Source organism: Bubalus bubalis, chromosome 10 (genome assembly GCF_019923935.1).
Source record: "Bubalus bubalis isolate 160015118507 breed Murrah chromosome 10, NDDB_SH_1, whole genome shotgun sequence".
NCBI classification, from domain to species: Eukaryota; Metazoa; Chordata; class Mammalia; order Artiodactyla; family Bovidae; genus Bubalus; species Bubalus bubalis.
Genome location: NC_059166.1, coordinates 74,652,497 through 74,671,140, shown reverse-complemented (window position 1 = coordinate 74,671,140; position 18,644 = coordinate 74,652,497). Strand labels below are relative to the sequence as shown.

The following is an 18,644-nucleotide window of genomic DNA, read 5'->3' as shown; positions in this document are numbered from 1 at the left end:
GAAATGATCTGTTTTCATTAATGTGTCCTTCAGCCAACCAGAAGGGGCACTATTTCAGCTACCTACGCTGAGGTTACACAGCCTCTAACTAAGGAGGGGTATGGTTAGACTGACCTCAAACTAAACAGAGCTATAACCAGGTTTTAAGAGAAAAAGGAAGTGGAATATATTGTGCACCATTTCGAGCTAGAGCAAAATAAAGAAAGAAAGAAATGGGATGGCCCAGCAAAGAGATTCCCAGACATTTTTGGAAATGCAACACCTTTTGATATTTGATTATGTAATAAGCTTTCTGCTGTCTCCACCAGTTACTTTCTTATGTCTTAGAAAAAATGTTAAATTATACCTTTAAAATGATTTTGTCTTGAGAAATCATATGAATTTCTAATAGTTTTTATGCTGATTGAAAACTTTTCTGGGCATTGTAAAGCCATGGCCAGTAATCAATATTCAATAATCAGAGACATATTGTGAATATATGTTGAAGAGTTGAGGGTTTGACTTCACTGAGAAGTGAAATTGCATCACACTGTCTTTCTCTCTTTTCTCTCCTCTTCTCCCAATTCTAAATGTAAATATCAACTCTTTTCTTAATTTAAAAATCAGGTCACACAGTCATTAGAAACTACTCACGCAAGCACATGCAAGCATCCAGTGAAGTCTGCTGTGCTAAGCTGCTTCAGTCATGTCTGACTCTTTGGGATCCTATGGGCTGCAGCCCGCCAGACTCCTCTGTCCATAGGATTCTCTAGGCAGGAATACTGGGCATGGATTGCCATGCCCTCTTCTAGGGGATCTTCCCAACCCAGGGATCGAACCCATGTCTCTTATGTCTCCTGTACTGGCAGATGGGTTCTTTAGCATTAGCGCCACCTGGGAAGCCCCAGTGAAGTCTGGTTGAAGCCGTAGCCTTTTTAAGAGCTCAGGGTAATGCAGCATAGTGATTACAGTTAGTGGCTCAAAGTCTGTATCATCCCTTAAAAAAGAGAGATATGTTTGTGACACATCCTTATTTCTTTTTAAAGATGAAACAACACCATCCCATACCTTCACACTATTGCCAAAAGAGGAAATAAAATTAATCTATTTTGATTCATACTGATATATATTTTTTGGCTACAAATACACTTTGGCCACCAGATGCAAAGACCTGACTCACTGGAAAAGTCCCTGATGCTGGGAAAGATTGAAGGTAAAATGAGAAAGGGGCAGTAGAAGATGAGATAACCAGTTGATGGCATCACCGACCCAACGTAGCAACACAAAGTGAGGTAGGATAAATGCCGACTCAGCTAGCAGTATGTGATGCAAGGATTGAGGTGAACAGCAACAGATATGGATATGAATTTAAGCAAACTCCAGGAGATAGTGAAGGACAAGGAAGCCTGGTGTGCTGCAGTCCACGGAGTTCCAAAGAGCTGGACACAGCTTAATGACTGAACAACAGCAACAACAACATATGATGCCTAAAATCTCACATTTGTGTGTAAGATTATTTTCAAAGCTACTATACTTGGGAAGGGAGAAAATAAACATAAGAAAAGAAGTAACACAAAGTGACATAGGATAAATGCTGACTCTGCTAGCAGCATGTGATGCAAGGGTTGAGGTGAGCAGCAACAGTTGGGTTGTAATATATACACGGATGTTAATGTACCTATGTGTGTGCACGTGTGTGTGCATACAGTCGGCCCTTTCCATGCACACAACCAGGTATTCAACCAGCTGCTGACAGAAAACATTAAAAAAGAATTCCAGAAAGTTCCAGAAGGAAAAACTTGAATTTGCTGTGTGCCAGCAAGTATTTACATAGCATTTACAACTATGTGGTATTTATAACTACCTGAAAATCATTTGCATATTATTAATGTCAGTTTTTAGAGATGATTTAAAGTGTATGGGAGAATGAGCATAGTTCATATGTAAATACTGCCCCATTTTATGTAAAGGACTTGAGCATCCATCCACAGATTTTGCTATCAGCAGAGGTGTTGGGGTATGTCCAGGAACTAATCCTCTGCAGACACCTCGGAATGACTATAAGTAATATAATGCATACATTTTACATAAATACATCAAATATACAGTGTATTTTATGTCAATTCCAATTAGCACAGTTTTATTAAATAGCTAAGTTGAATTTTGTATGTGCTTTAGAGGCACCAAGGGAAGGCATGGTGGGTCTGGGCTGTCATTAAACTCTACGTGCCAGATTCACTCCAAATCAACACACCACCAGAGTTAAAACAAACGTGCTTTGTTATTGCTTGTAAGATGAATATAAGGTCACTTTCAGACAGAGCTAATAAACAAGGGCTATGTCCCTTGTTTAAAAATTCTGTAGCCTTGCCTGGACATTTTACCCACTTTAACTTAAAGTGCATGAAGATGAATAAGACACAATGTCTCTTCAATGAATTTATTTCCAATTTGCCTGTCTGTACCAACATGAAAATTTATTAATTGCTTAAAAAGAAAATACCATATTAGGAAACAATTTCTAAAGTAGACACTACTGTGGACATGTATGCAACTTCTGAGATGACAAGACATTTTGGGGGAAAAAGTACGAAAATTCTTTTGAACATGTGCATATTATCTCAGAATTTCATTTGTGCATAAGCTCTATGAAGATGTTTAGCTTCATCTATATCATATTTTCGTTCTCAGAACCAACATGACCTTGAACTTAAGGTTACTTTAGAATAATTGCACTTTAGAAAGTGAACAGTGAAAGTTAATTACTCAGTTGTGTCCAACTCTGCAATTCCACGGACTATACATACCCAGTTCCTTTGTCCATGGAATTCTCCAGGCAAGAATACTGCAGTGGATTGCCATTTCCTCCTTCAGAGGATCTTCCCTACCCAGGGATCAAACCTGGCTCACCTGCATTACAGGCAGATTCTTTACCACCTGAAGCACTGGGGAAGCCAATCATCTATAACTAGATGAGACTAGCTCAACCGCTTGCACCCAGTAAGGTACTAAAGTTGTCTGAATCACTCAGTCTTTGACACTTCAATGTTCCTATATAAATCCACTCAGTAAAACCCTGTTTTCTTTTATCAATAATCAAACTGCCTATGTCATCTCAGGAGACCACCAATTATTAATAGTAATGAACCCTCAGGCCTCCTGAGCTCTTAACTGTGTGCATATTCTATTCTCTAGTAAATATGCTTTTTTTTTTCTATTTTATTTTTTAACTTTACAATATTGTATTGGTTTTGCCATATATCAACATAAATCTGCCACAGGTATACACGTGTTCCCCATCCTGAACCCTCCTCCCTCCTCCCTCCCCATACCATCCCTCTGGGTCGTCCCAGTGCACCAGCCCCAAGCATCCAGTATCGTGCATCGAACCTGGACTGGCGACTCGTTTCATATATGATATTATACATGTTTCAATGCCATTCTCCCAAATCATCCCCCCCTCGCCCTCTCCCACGGAGTCCAAAAGACTGTTCTATATATCAGTGTCTCTTTTGCTGTCTCGTACACAGGGTTATTGTTACCATCTTTCTAAATTCCATATATATGCGTTAGTATACTGTATTGGTATTTTTCTTTCTGGCTTACTTCACTCTGTATAATAGGCTCCAGTTTCATCCACCTCATTAGAACTGATTCAAATGTATTCTTTTTAATGGCTGAGTAATACTCCATTGTGTATATGTACCACAGCTTTCTTATCCATTCATCTGCTGATGGGCATCTAGGTTGCTTCCATGTCCTGGCTATTATAAACAGTGCTGCGATGAACATTGGGGTACACGTGTCTCTTTCCCTTCTGGTTTCCTCAGTGTGTATGCCCGGCTGTGGGATTGGTCGTAAGGCAGTTCTATTTCCAGTTTTTTAAGGAATCTCCACACTGTTCTCCATAGTGGCTGTACTAGTTTGCATTCCCACCAACAGTGTAAGAGGGTTCCCTTTTCTCCACAGCCTCTCCAGCATTTATTGCTTGTAGACTTTTGGATCGCAGCCATTCTGACTGGCGTGAAATGGTACCTCATAGTGGTTTTGATTTGCATTTCTCTGATAATGAGTGATGTTGAGCATCTTGTCATGTGTTTGTTAGCTATCTATATGTCTTCTTTGGAGAAATGTCTATTTAGTTCTTTGGCCCATTTTTTTGATTGGGTCATTTATTTTTCTGGAATTGAGCTGTAGGAGTTGCTTGTATATTTTTGAGATTAGTTGTTTGTCAGTTGCTTCATTTGCTATTATTTTCTCCCATTCTGAAGGCTGCCTTTTCACCTTGCTAATAGTTTCCTTTGTTGTGCAGAAGCTTTTAAGTTTAATGGGTTGAATGCCCCAACCAAAAGACAAAGACTGGCTGAATGGACACAAAAACGAAACCCCTATATATGTTGTCTACAAGAGACCTACCTCAAAACAGGGCACACATACAGACTGAAAGTGAAGGGCTGGAAAAAGATTTTCCATGCAAATAGAGACCAAAAGAGCAGGAGTAGCAATACTCATATCAGATAAAATAGACTTTAAAACAAAGGCTGTGAAAAGAGACAAAGAAGGTCACTACATAATGATCAAAGGATCAATCCAAGAAGAAGATATAACAATTATAAATATATATGCACCCAACATAGGAGCACTGCAATATGTCAGACAAATGCTAACAAGTATGAAAGGGGAAATTAACAATAATACAATAATAGTGGGAGACTTTAATACCCCACTCACACCTCTGGATAGATCAACTAAACAGAAAATTAACAAGGAAACACATACTTTAAACAATACAATAGAACAGTTTGACCTAATTGATATCTATAGGACATTTCACCCCAAAACAACGAATTTCACCTTTTTCTCAAGTGCACATGGAACTTCCTCCAGGATAGATCACATCCTGGGCCATAAATCTAGCCTTGGTAAATTCAAAAAAATTGAAATCATTCCAAGCGTTTTTTCTGACCACAATGCAGTAAGATTAGATCTCAATTACAGGAGAAAAACTATTAAATATTCTCTAGTAAATATGCTTTCAAAAATAGCACTGCTGATCTGCCAAGAGCCAACTCAAAATGATCACTTGGGCACTCATTCTGGTGTTCCTCAAAACCCATTTTAACTTAGCCCAGAGCAGGCAGAGCTATTCCTCATTACCTCTTGCTCACTCCCACCCTAGAAAAACTGCTTAATTTGTATATTTAAGATAAATACTTGCAGTATTAGGGATCCCAGATGGACTCTGTTATCTGACTTCAAAGACAGATTATTACATTTTTATTAATCCAAAATTCTTTGTACACCTGCTTAGCCTTCTATCTTAAATAATCTCTTTTGAAGGCAATTGGGCTGAATTCTTCCCTCAGATCTAAATAAAGGAAGCATAAACTACAATTCCCACTGAGAAGGATTTATGTGGAGATGGCTCTTCACTCAGTCTTTTTTGGGGGATTATACCACAGAAATCTTCCAGGGTCAAATTTAAAACACATTTGTTTTAGAGTTTGCCAAGTCTGGTATTATTTTGCAATTTTAGTGCTATTTGATTTCTATATAAAAGTGTTTTTCTGTCTTCACTTTGCTCCTCAAAGTCCATTTACTTCTTTCGGTCTCTGATCTCTCTTTTCAGTAAAGAGTGTGGAAAAGGATGGGAAATTCGAAGTGGCTCTGCTTTTGTTTGAATCAAGTTATGGTTCTTTCTGTAAAAATCATTCAAAAGCTTCCTGCATCACTACCCATTTTATCCCATTGTAATGAGCATAGGCGTATATTGATGGAGCTACTAGAAGCATCCTGAGAAATGATTCGAAAAATACTTGGTGGTTGGAATCACATTTCACTATAACTCTATATGGACTGAATGCAATAGCTGAGCTTGCTGACCAAATTACACTCCTTTGGACTTAGATCATTTCTTCTCCTCAGAGGACTGATAGCACTTTCATATTTTTTGTTTAATTTGGTTTATAGCATCTTTCTCTTAAGAGAACAGCAAATTGCTCATAAGTGTAGAGAACACTTCCTATAGCTTTCCCTGACCTATATTGAAGTAGAACTATGTGATTTGTGCTCCTAAACACATTCTGATCATAGCTGTGGGCTCCAGTATACCAGCTAGTCCAAACTGTCAACAGGGTATGTTTTGTTTCATATCAAACCTCAGAAATCCTTAGTCTTGGTCCAAGAGAATTTGCCTGGCGGAAGTCTATGAGAAAGCACTTTGCATAAAAGATGACTAATGACCTGGAAAAAAGGCCACCCAATGGCTTTGTTTATTTGTAAAGTCTTCAGGAACTCACTTATACACCTGAACATTGTCATCAGAGTATGCTAAACATTTTCTGAAGAACATCATTCCCCAGTCATATTTGAAATTAAAAACTTTAGGGAATTGACAGTAGTTTTTGTTTTCATGATCACGATTGATACTGAGTGCTTGCAGAGGCCTTGCACTACAATGGAAATGCCGTGGACATTGTTACATTTGACCATCTCGATAACTCTGTAAGGTGACTGTTATTGATCCTATCTGAACAGATTTTCGGGGGAGCCTGGTGGGCTGCAGTCTATGGGGTCGCACACGACTGAAGCAACTTAGCAGCAGCAGGAGCAGCAGAACAGGTTTTAGAAACCTTATAGGAAGGTTTAGTAACTTGTTTATTTTCACATGTTCCATCAAATTTACAAATATTCACAAAGAGTTCGAAAATTCTTAAAACTTTTCTTACCTATAAGATGGAGAAAATAATACCTCATACATTTTAAAGTCTTGTTCTTGTCAGTCAGGAAACAAGAACATAAAAACTGATACACAAAGGACTAGAGGCAACTATAAAAAGAAATAATTTTCTCCAATGGATTTACAGAAATTTACTTCAGCCTGCTGCTGCTGCTGCTAAGTAGCTTCAGTTATGTCCGACTCTGTGCGACCCCATAGACGGCAGCCCACCAGGCTCCCCCGTCCCTGGGATTCCCCAGGCAAGAACACTGGAGTGGGTTGCCATTTCCTTCTCCAGTGCATGAAAGTGAAAAGTGAAAATGAAGTCGCTCAGTCGTGTCTGACTCTTAGCGACCCCATGGACTGCAGCCTACCAGGCTCCTCCATCCATGGGATTCTCCAGGCAAGAGTACTGGAGTGGGGTGCCATTGCCTTCTCTGTTACTTCAGCATATCAGCCTCCAATTAAGCTACAGGTTTTTAAAAAGATTATTGTTGTTGCAGGTACTCCAGTTTGTATATAATGTTTGCTGTTTATTCACTAAGTCATGTATGACTCTTTGCGACCCCATGGACTGTAGCCCACCAGGGTCCTCTCTCTATGGTATTTCCTTTGTAGACAAAAGCAAGTTCCTCAACCCACATGGGTCTCAACGATATGAGAAAGTGACTGACTAGAGAATATGATTTAAAGTTTCTTCAGGTTTTCTAATTCTAAGTAATTCTAGATGATTGAAAAGAGACAACAGCTAGATCATAATGGTGGGCAGCAGTCAGCATCAGGGGTGAATCTGTTCAGCATAAAAGTAGCATAGGTGTACCAAAAGGCAAGTCCACATGGGCCTGAAGACTTGTGGTACATCTAAGGGATGGGGAAGAATGTATTTCAGTTTTACAGATCTATTTATACCTATAAGTAATAACATCTTTAAGAGAACACTTTAGAATTCTTATGAAGAATAAGTAAAGGACTGTTTGTGATCTTGAAGGCAATATTCAAGGAAAAATGTACATTGTTTTCAGATTTTAAGCAAAATCAATGTTTAACTATACTGTTGGCAAAGAGTAAATTGTGAACAACATGGTATGCAGCTGTGTATGGTAAAACTAAAAATGGAGTTGTAATTTGGTCTTAAAGTAGAAACACATCTGAGTTTTGTTAACAATTTGAGTGATATTAATTTGTGTCTTTCACTTCTTAATTGTGTGTATATGTGTCAGAGAGAAGAGAAAAGGAGGGCGGGGCAGGAAGGAGGGGCAGAAAAAGAAAAAAGAACAGAGGAAAGGGATTAAAGACAGGAGAAGGATAGAGAGAAATATATGACAACTGAACGTAGATGTTCCATTCATACGTGAACTTCATTTTGCTTACAGTCAGGTTCTCTAAGATGCCAGGACCACTTTACTGAGAAAGAGCAAATCACTGAATGCCTTTCAAAATCCAATAAAAAGGGAGCATCTTTAAGAGAAACCTGACTTCTTGGTGGTGGTTGTGGCATTTTCAGTCTGGGCTGGGTCTTTGTGGTGTGGCGCATGGGCTTCTCTCATGATTTTTCCTGGCTGACTCTGAGGAAGCAAGTGGCCATTTAGGAAAAGTCCACATGACAAGAAATCGAAAGCAGCCCCCAGGGGACAATCAATAAGAAACATAGGTCCTCCGTTCAACAACCCATAAGGAACTGAATGCTGCCAATAACCACGTGAGGTTGATAGTGGATCCTTTCCCAGTTAAACCTCAGATGAGACCCCAACTCCAAGAGATACCTTGACTGCAGCCTTATGAGACCCTAAAGAGAAGACTCAGTTAAGCCACTCACAGACTCCCGACTCACAGAAGCCATGAAATAATAAATCCATGATGTTATAAGCAACTAAATTTGTGGTAATATGGTTATGCAGCAATAAGTAACTAATGTACATATAAATGGGATTATAGCAGGCACATTCAAACATAACCATCTCTTGAGACTTCTCCAATGGCCCAGTGGTTAGGACTCCATGCTTCCACTGCAGGGCACATGGATTCAATCCCTGATCAGGGAACTAAGATCTTGCATGCCATCCGGTGCGGCAAAAAAACAAAACAAAACAAAAAAGTAACCATCTCAGTTTTGCCTGCAGTCTGACTACTTGACAATCTAGGCAGGATGTGCAAAGTAAAGGACTGAAAACTACATTTCAGACCATTTCCCAAACATCTGTTTAGAATATAAGATTGTGGTTGAGGAGGGCAGACTTGGAACCTGAAGAGAGGAGTTCACTTGAGAGAACTATTAACCTGCTCAGAGTGACAATTCCTGCTCCCCTGGAATACTGGACATCAGGGCTCACCCTCACCTCAAGCCTACTGACAGGAACTGCAAAGAAACCATTTGGAGAACTTGATACATGGCCCCAGTGCTGACAGAGCTAACAGGTGAGAGAATTGAAGGGAACTGGGTGAAGTGTGCAGAGTCATTACTGGGAATTAACTGTGGTCCATCATCAGAAAGGACTTCCTAGGTGGCTCAGTGGTAAAGAATCTACCTGCCAATGCAGAAGACACAGATTTGATCCTTGGTGTGAGAAGATCCCCTGGAGAAGGAAATGGCAACCCACTCCGCTATTCTTGCCTCAGAGATCCCATGGACAGAGGAGTGGGCTATGGTCCATGGGGTCACGAAGAGTTGGACTTAATGTCTCAATGACAATAATCAACCAAAAACCAAAAGTGTGTCTTTCCTGTGAACAAGATGTGGGCCACACAAGAGAGAGTTGGTATAGAGCTGTTATAAATCCTGCTTAAAAGGACTATCTGGGGTGGTGAAGAGACTTCAACAGAGGGAGACTGAAGTGCACCAGCAGATGCCCAGGGAACTAGGCAGAAGCTGGAAACTAGCAGACAAAGATCGGCATCAGGCTAAGTCAAGTGAATTGCAGGAAGACAGGTCCAGCTATGGGAACCTCTCCAAAGAACCCACAAACTCTCCATTAGAAGTAGTCAGCTTTAAACATTTGCCAAGCCCAGAGAGTGCCAACTAGGAGAACTTAGTCACGTAAAGTCTTCCCTGATCCTTTATGTAATTTTTGTTTCTTTTTTTCTTCCTTTACCACCACCCCTTTGATGCTGGAGGAGTCAGAAGCCATGGTTTACCAACTGTGGGAGCAAGGATAGAAACACAGGCAGGCAAATAGCCTTCCTTTTAGCATCAAACCTGAGCTACAGAGAGGAGATGCTTTAACTTTGAAATCTTTAATTATTACACTGACTGGATGTATTCAATACTGAACTGGGTCTTTTTAAAGCCAAAATGGTTGAAAGATGTTTTACTATCTAACAGCAGTAAACTACAAGTTTGCCCTAGATTTTATCCAAAAGCACAAATTCTAGCACTATAATGAACAGTTTCGTAAGAGCAGTTGTGGGTAAGAAATGCTGCTAATGAGTGCATCCTATAGTTCTGCTCTTTCAATGTTTTTCTGCACTTTTCTCACTCAACTAAGCCTCATGGAGGTTCTTACAGGTCATCTCATATAACTCTAATGCATGCATTCATGATGGTATGAATGAATCATAAATCTATTTGACCTTTTAAGGGGCACATTCTTTTCCCTCATCTGGTATTATTGCTTGTTTTGCTCCTTTGAGCAGAAATTTTGATATCAAACATGCAAGAATTAACATATATAAATGTTTTAAGATAATTTTTGATGGGAAAGAATTTATATTAAATGATTGTATCAATAACACAGGAAAGTTTAGCATTTCCTGGAGCGACAAAAAGTGCACAACTAAGAGGCAAACTGTCTTTAAAATGTTTTTAGAAGAATTACATTTGCTCGGTACGTAAACCACTCCTTGGAAAGATGTTATTAGACATTAGATAAACTCAAGGAATCAGCAAGGTTATATAAGTCCTTAGTGAATTACTGCTTCATGATAACAAGCAGTATTCCAATTGTCTAAAAAATTATCAACACAGCAAAATCTGATTTGTTCGTTTGAGTGGGGATAAATCTATATAAGAAAATTCCATACCTACACTTTTTGAGAATTGTTAATAATCTAAAATGGTATACATATCAAAACGAATAAGATATAGTATTGAATAGAATAGAATACAGATAGTTTTCTATTACTCCAGTTCAAAATCTCCTTAAATATTGTATGGAATTTAAAAAAAAATGCTTCAAAACAGTGAAAGAAAAGAAACAAAAAGCAATACATGAAAAGTAAAGATTGAGAAGTCTATAAGATTTTGAAAGGAAGCATGGAATGAGGCTGCAGTTGAATGGAACTTTATGAAATACAAAAAGCTCTGTTTCAACAGAAGATGGTCAACGTAAGGAATTTTCATCCCTCAGAGACAGTTTTGAAAATAATCTCAGAAACTTGTGTGAATTCAGACATAAAAAATATATAATTTAATTTCAAATCCAGAGATGTTGTTATGCACAAATTATGTGCCAAAGATTTTGATATATTTTATTAATAGATAGTCAAGCTTATGAAACCTGAACTTTACTTTCATATGACAAAAATTTTAAGATAACTAAAATGTTTTAGTACATTGTCTACTAACAATAACACTTGCTGTTAAAACTCTATTGTCACCGTCAGAAATAATATACTGAGATAGATGTGAGTCTTTCAATGATATAGTTATCATGTTATTTTATTAAACTAAGCAATGTTAATGTTCTTCTCATTATGATATGTTTTAAATGAAGCTTCATTTTTAAGGGAAAACCTTCCTTACTTTCTTCCTCCTCTAAACTTGAAAAGCAGTTTTTAATCTATACTACTTACTTAGCATTTCTTTCATTCATTCAACAGATATGTGGAGCAATATTCCAAACACCTTTTAACGTTGCTGGTTATATTTTATGGCTATAAATCTACAGTAGTATCCAACCCTTAACTATTAATAAGTTGTGAGGTCTATCATTTCAAAGAAATATACACATATATTTATTATGCACATGTATTACAATTTAATGTATCTAATATCTACCTACATAGACTCTCTTTAAATATAGCATAACATCTGGAATCAAACTATTGTTCAAATTCTGAGTCCACGATTGACCAGCTATGTGATTTTGGCCAAGTTATTTGATACGAGCCTAACTTTCAAGTCCTCCAAATTAGGATAATAAAGTACATAGTTCAGAGGTTATAATGAATAGTAACAGAGACAATGTGTGTCATGCTGTTTGGTACATAATTGACATATAAAATACATGCCATTTACTCATATTTAACTAGGAAGGTAGTAAAAGCATTTTAAATAATATAGTCCCTTCAGAATATGGAAATCAAGGCAGCATCAAAAAATCCAGCAGTAGAAATGTTAGGAAAACAAGGGCTTTTGACAACTTACTGTCTCATTTGTGAAACTTTTAGAAATAAATTTTCTTTAGAGTCCATTCAAATCCTACCAGTTTGATTCTTTCACTAAAAGAGTACCCCAGTTTCTAATCATGAGAGGTAGCATCTGTCTGACATACAAAGTATGCAAGTCCTGTGATGATAAATTCATAATCCTTTAAATAGCTGCTTCCTTTGTGCACTCATGACCTCTCTAAGGTGACAGGACACGGTTACATGAAGCGTAGAATGAAAGAATGAAATAGTGCCCCCAAAATAAGGCCTTATTCATTACCGAAGGCAAAATATTGAATTACGGGAAAAGAAATAGGTAACCATCTCACAAACAAGCCAATGTTATTCATTTGGAATACATTTGCTCAGCAATGCCTTTATCATAGTGATTCAGGAAAAAGTCCCTGCCAAACATTTTCTCAAACACTTGCAAAGGGGAAAAAAAAATTCTGTGGAAGGCAGATGTTGGCTAGCGGCTGTTCTCCTTTTTCCCTTCACATCCAGCCATAAATCATATATATCACCTTTAACATTACAGTGTTTAAACCTGAAGAAAGGATCGTAATTTCTTAAATTTATTGGCTGCAGGAAGGTGTTTCTTTTTTCATAATAAAATGCATTTGAATTATTTGTGTAAAATAAATCGCGATCTCCTCACAGATAGTAAAGGACAATAACAGTGTTATCTGAATTTTGTTTCAACTACTATGCTCAGCTTAATTGCAATAAATTCCATCATCCTTTCCAATTCGATTGTGTTTCTATCAAATATTTTTGGATCCCAATCTGTGCCTTGGAGGAAAACCTTGCTTATTGGCCTCGATATAATTATCAGCATCCATCCATGAAGCACAGCATGTATTGTACAAATATTTGGACTAATCATCTACTGTACCAGAAACTTTAAAATTTGTCTTGCTTCACACCTGATTTGTCTTCTAAAAATATCGACAGACACTGTTAACTTGACAACAGAAGAAAAGAAATAAATAATTAGATGAGGGTGGGTGAAAGGTAGTGGTACTTGGTGTTCAGAAGGTAATTTTGGATCATCATTATTTACAAGAAAAAAGAAAGGGTCAGAGGCAATGGAAATGTCATGATTAGACTTTCAAAGAAATAAAGAACCAGAAATAAATAAGCAGAAAGACCCTATAAGGATTTAATCATTTCTCTCATCTGGACCTTTCTTAGATTCCTTTCTTGAAAGCTTATTAAAGGTAAAAGAAGTAATTTCAATGAGAATCAAAGAAATGATTCTTGTTAGTTTAACCTTTCAATTGGCAGCCTATGAAAAGAGACCCAGATTAGGAGATCTTGAAGGAGTTATTTCACCTTTTATGCTTTCCGCTTTCTCAACTAGTGTTTTGACTAGAAAGTTGCCACTGTCTAGATCATTTCTAATTTCTAGGATTTACATATGCATGGTTGATTTGGCTATCAAGTGAATTTAGTCATCCAAACAAGAGGTTAAATTAGCTATAGTAATTTCTAAATCAGTAAAGCAACTATTTGGGTTTGGCTTTTTTTGTTTTCTTTTTCCTTTTTTTTTTAACTAACTGAGCTTGCCTATTAGTTGAAGAAAGCACACATATAAAGAAGTAGAAAATGATGCAGCCTTAGAGACTTGAGTTTAAAAAAATTCCCAAAAGAACAAAGCTAAAATAAATAATAGGGGTGCACGATTATGGAGTGATGCTTAGAATGTGAAATTCAACATTGAAGATATCAGTGTTTATGAGAAAGAGAATCTATTAAAAAAGCAAGAGAATATAAATGACCACAAAACCTCATTTTTTCTTTTTAACAAAATAAATTTCAAATAGTGTTAGCCAAAAATATATCTCTGGGAGTAAGAGGGGATAAACTAGGGGAATTCAGTACAAAAAATTAGAACATGGTTATAAGCTCAAAAAGTATTTGTTGAATGAATAATAATAAATTTACCTGCTATTAAGATGACAAAATAGGGCTTTTGTTCTTTCAGAATGCCCCCATGCAAGTCAGAGTCTTTGAGGCTATCATGAATGCTTCCTTATCCTGAACTGTTTATACTCTCATGACCTAACAGCAAACAGCTAATCTATTAATTAAAAAATGCATCCACCCACTGCTTTTTCTCTTACAGTGAAGAACGCTCTGATGAGGCTTTACAACTTTGCTCTCAGCCTCGGGTTGCCTATCTTCTATGCCATGAGGATGTGTTTATGCACCTTCAATCCCAAAACCCACCTAGAAAAATTGAACAAGTAGAAATGGTTGACTTAAAATTGTTTTACTGATTTTTCTCTAATTCATAATAGAATGAGGTTAGATTGAATTGTGGCTTATCCATCAACACACATTTATTACCCACCCACTTAACATATATGACAGGCACTTGCCAATTGCCTGGTGGTTCAGAGGGTAAAGAATTCACCTGAAATGCAGGAGACCCATAGTTGATCCCCTGGAGGAAGGAATGAATACCCACTCGACTATTCTTGCCTGGGAAGTCCTATGGGCAGAGGAGCCTGACAAGCTACAGTCTATGGGGTCACAAAGACATGGAACACAACACACACACACACACACACACACACACACACATTATTCTCTGAGATGAGAGGAAGATAAGATCTCTGTGGGCTAGAAAGAGCTGCTAATGTTTCTTGGAAAACAGTCCTGATTTAGACTTTGAAGAATCAGACTAGCTCTCAGGGAATGAATTTACATAAACAGATTTTATATAAATTTGAATTTATATAAAGAGATTGACATTATTAAATATTTTAGAGTAGAACCAACCTAGATAGCATATTGAAAAGCAGAGACATTACTTTGCCAACAAAGGTCCGTCTAGTAAAGGCTATGGTTTTTCCAGTGGTCATGTATGGATGTGAGAGTTGGACTGTGAAGAAAGCTGAGCGCTGAAGAATTGATGACTTTTGAACTGTGGTGTTGGAGAAGACTCCTGAGAGCCCCTTGGACTGCAAGGAGATCCAACCAGTCCATTCTAAAGGAGATCAGTCCTGGGTGTTCTTTGGAGGGAATGATGCTAAAGCTGAAGCTCCAGTACTTTGGCCACCTCATGCAAAGAGTTAACTCATTGGAAAAGACTCTGATGCTGGGAGGGATTGGGGGCAGGAGGAAAAGGGGACAACAGAGGATGAGATGGCTGGATGGCATCACTGACTCGATGGATGTGAGTTTGAGTGAACTCTGGGAGTTGGTGATGGACAGGGAGGCCTGGCATGCTGCGATTCATGGGGTCGCAAAGAGTCGGACATGACTGAGCAACTGAACTGAACTAAATATTGATTATAAGATCAGAATAGTGGCGTACTGTGGAGGAGGTATGTAGAATTTGAGAGGATTGTTGTGAAAAACCAACTAGAGTTAGAATCAAATATAGTGATTCCAACCTTAATAATCCTATTATTAAGTTTTCAATCTGATTCATTTTTAAAGCACATGAAAGAAGAAAAATCAGGAATGGAAAAATTGGCAGATAAATAATGTAGAATTACTCTAGCAGGAAAAAAGTGTTTAAAAATTGATCATGTTGAAAATTCTCAGATCATCTTTGGTCTTTGAAAAATACTCTTAAAGTAAAACTTGACTTAAATTTAGACTACAAAATTATCTATGACACATCCCAGTCCAGGATGGGTGGCAACATGTGACTTCCTGACTCAACTTATTCTAAGCTGCACTTCACAAAGTTGTAACTTTACTAGTAAATGAAAAATTTATTATGCTCAGGCCTTAAAATTAACTTAAATACTAAGTGAAAATCCACTATTTCTCAATAATGTGAGTTAATTATTTTAAGAATAAATTGTTCTCTGGATTTTACATCATGATTATAACATGTCTTCTTAGAGCTCCTTTAATATATTTTAAGTAATCTTTAAGCTCCTATATATTTTAAGTAATCTTTTTTTCTTAGTCTTAAAAGGTTGTTTTAGCCTTTGTCTCTGATTTACTTTTTGCCTTTTCCTTCCTGAAATATTGGTCTTTTTTGGTTGTTGTTGTTTATCTTTTTTAAACTACACCAAAGCAACTAATGGGTGGAGACACTTAGAAACATCTTTTTGCCATCAGTCTTAACATAATGTAAAGACTGGTGATAAAATATTTAAATTCATTTCTCCATAGTAAAGGGACATCAGATAGTCAGGTAAATATAAATGATTATCATTTATTTTGTATTCTCATAGTTCCTTTAAAAAATAAACATGTAGTTTTAAGAAAAGATAGCATTGTATTATAGAATTTTGTTACACATATGGATGTAAAATATTTGACAATAGAATAAAGTAAGAGGCTAATGATTGGAATTTTATTTGAATACATACAGAATGAACTTTCATCAGACAAAACAAATAAGTACGCATACTAAAATTTCTAAACCAACTACTAAATAATAACAAGTGATTAACTAAAACAAAAAGGCAGAAAAGGAGAAATATAAATTTAAAACAAACAAACAAAAAAAACACTTGGGACAACTAGAAAACAGATAGCAGGATGGTAGACTTAATCCAACCAAATCAATAACAACATTAAATATCAATGATATAAACGATTTAACTAAAGATTATCAACCAGAATAAGAAAGTAAAACACATCTCTAAGGTATAAGCAAGAAACCCATTTCAACGTAACACAGACATATTTGTTAGGGGAAGCACACTGATTGAAACCGCCCACCCTGGCCGGGCACCATAGTAACTATTTGCGTGAGTTGTTTTACAATAGGAGGTCCTGGTAAGGAACAGGGAACTAATAAGCTTCCACCAACCAGAAGAGTTTGGGAAAGATCAAAAGGAGACACCCATATGTCCAACCACCTCCCAGAATCCTTCTCGCTGGCATCCATCTTAGTTGAACAAGCTGTGCACCACCAGGAAGGGCTCTAAGTCAGAATGATTGGCTAAGGACAACCCGGAAACTAATCCCATCACTATAAAACCCGAGACTGCAAGCCATGTGACAGAGCAGGTCTCCTGTGTTCCCTTACCCTACTGCTCTCCACCTGGGTGCCATTTCCCAAGAAAATCTCGTGCTTTGTCAGTACATGTGTCTCCTTGGACAGTTCATTTCCAAGTGTTAGACAAGAGCCCAGTTTCGGGCCCTGGAAGGGGTCCCCCTTCCTGCAACATATTGAGAGTAAAAGAATAAGAAAAAGATATATACAAACTTTACAAAAATTAGAGGAGGAAACATTATTCTTTACCTTGTTTCATGATGCCAGCATAACCTTGATACTAAAACCTAAAAAAGATATTATGCCAAAAACAAAGAAAATTAAGTGTCAATATCTGTCATTAACATAGTCACAAAAAAGACACAAAATGTTAGCACACTGAATTTAGCACTGTACAGAAAGGATACTAGACATGGTCATGTTGAATTGCTCCCAGTAATACAAAATTTGTTTAACATTTAAAATTCAAGCAATATAAAAATTCACCACATTAATAGAATATGATCAACTCAACAGATAAAGGGAAAATATTAGGGGGAGAGTTTGAAATGTTTGCTGTCAAATATTGACTTCATTATTTTCAATATCAGAAATATTGCTATTTATATTCTCATGAACATGGGGTAGGTACACGATAAAAGCTGATGTCTGAGCAATATGTAATTATAATATAGACCAGCTTTTAAAATTAAAGATTTAAAATAGGAATGTTCCTTTCACGGTTATTACCAGAAGTTTTTATCACTAGAAATCTTTCTAATACTTTACAAATAGTAATATGCTTGAAAGGGAGCTGAATGTCTGCAATAGAATTTGGCCAAAGTAGGCACTCAATGAGTGTATGTTGACTAATAAGTGTTTAAGTAAATGAATTCAATAAACTAACAATAGTGAAAGAGCCAGAAGACTCAGTTCTATTCAAAATCACATCATTTCTTTGAGATTTTATATTTTCATATATGAAGTAAGAATGATAACACTTGCCTTACCTATCTCACAAGATTACTATAAATATCAGAAGAACTAGATGGAAAAGCAATTTAAAGCATATGTAAATGTAAACTACTCCTTTTGAAGTGAATAGGAAAAAGCCACATTTTTGACTACTTACAATGAGTCAATAGTAACTTCATTTAGTTGAAACCTTAGGAGGTTTAGAGGAAACTGGTGCTTGTAAAAAGCACTCACTTTGTAGAACTGAATGAATACACCTCAGGAATGTGAGCCTCACACAGACTTTTGTTATCAGCCAGACAAAGAGGTGACATTAGTTCCCTTATTTCTTAGATTTATTGCACTAACTTAAGCACAGATGTTTTTTGCACCCAAAGACGGAAAGGATTCTTCAAGAAATGTGTTTTAATGGTGAATGATCTTTAGGGTTTTCAACCAACCAAGCAAAAAACCCAAAGCAATTGTGAAAGAAAACCAAAGAAAATAACTCCTCTTTATCCTTACTTTGGGTTGAGCTCTTTGGAAGCAAGTCACCACATTTTGGCTCAAGTCTGATCATGTCACACACTTAGCTTCGCAGAATGGGAAAAGCTAAGGTTTGCATTCTAAATGTCCACATTTGTTTTCCTTTATAGACCATTGATCCCTGACCTAGAC

General features: G+C 37.0%; 1 long non-coding RNA gene across 2 annotated transcripts in view; it reads right to left on the bottom strand.

The window, feature by feature from the left end:
* LOC112587647 overlaps nucleotides 1-18,644 on the bottom strand; it is a 154,469-nt gene that overhangs the window by 87,989 nt on the left and 47,836 nt on the right. Inside the window, exon 2 of one of the 2 annotated variants that reach the window (XR_006542461.1) lies at nucleotides 17,283-17,320. The exons of the other annotated variant lie outside the window; for it this stretch is intronic. This is a non-coding gene — a long non-coding RNA (uncharacterized LOC112587647). The remainder of the gene's footprint in view (nucleotides 1-17,282; nucleotides 17,321-18,644) is intronic. 2 annotated transcript variants of the gene reach the window in all.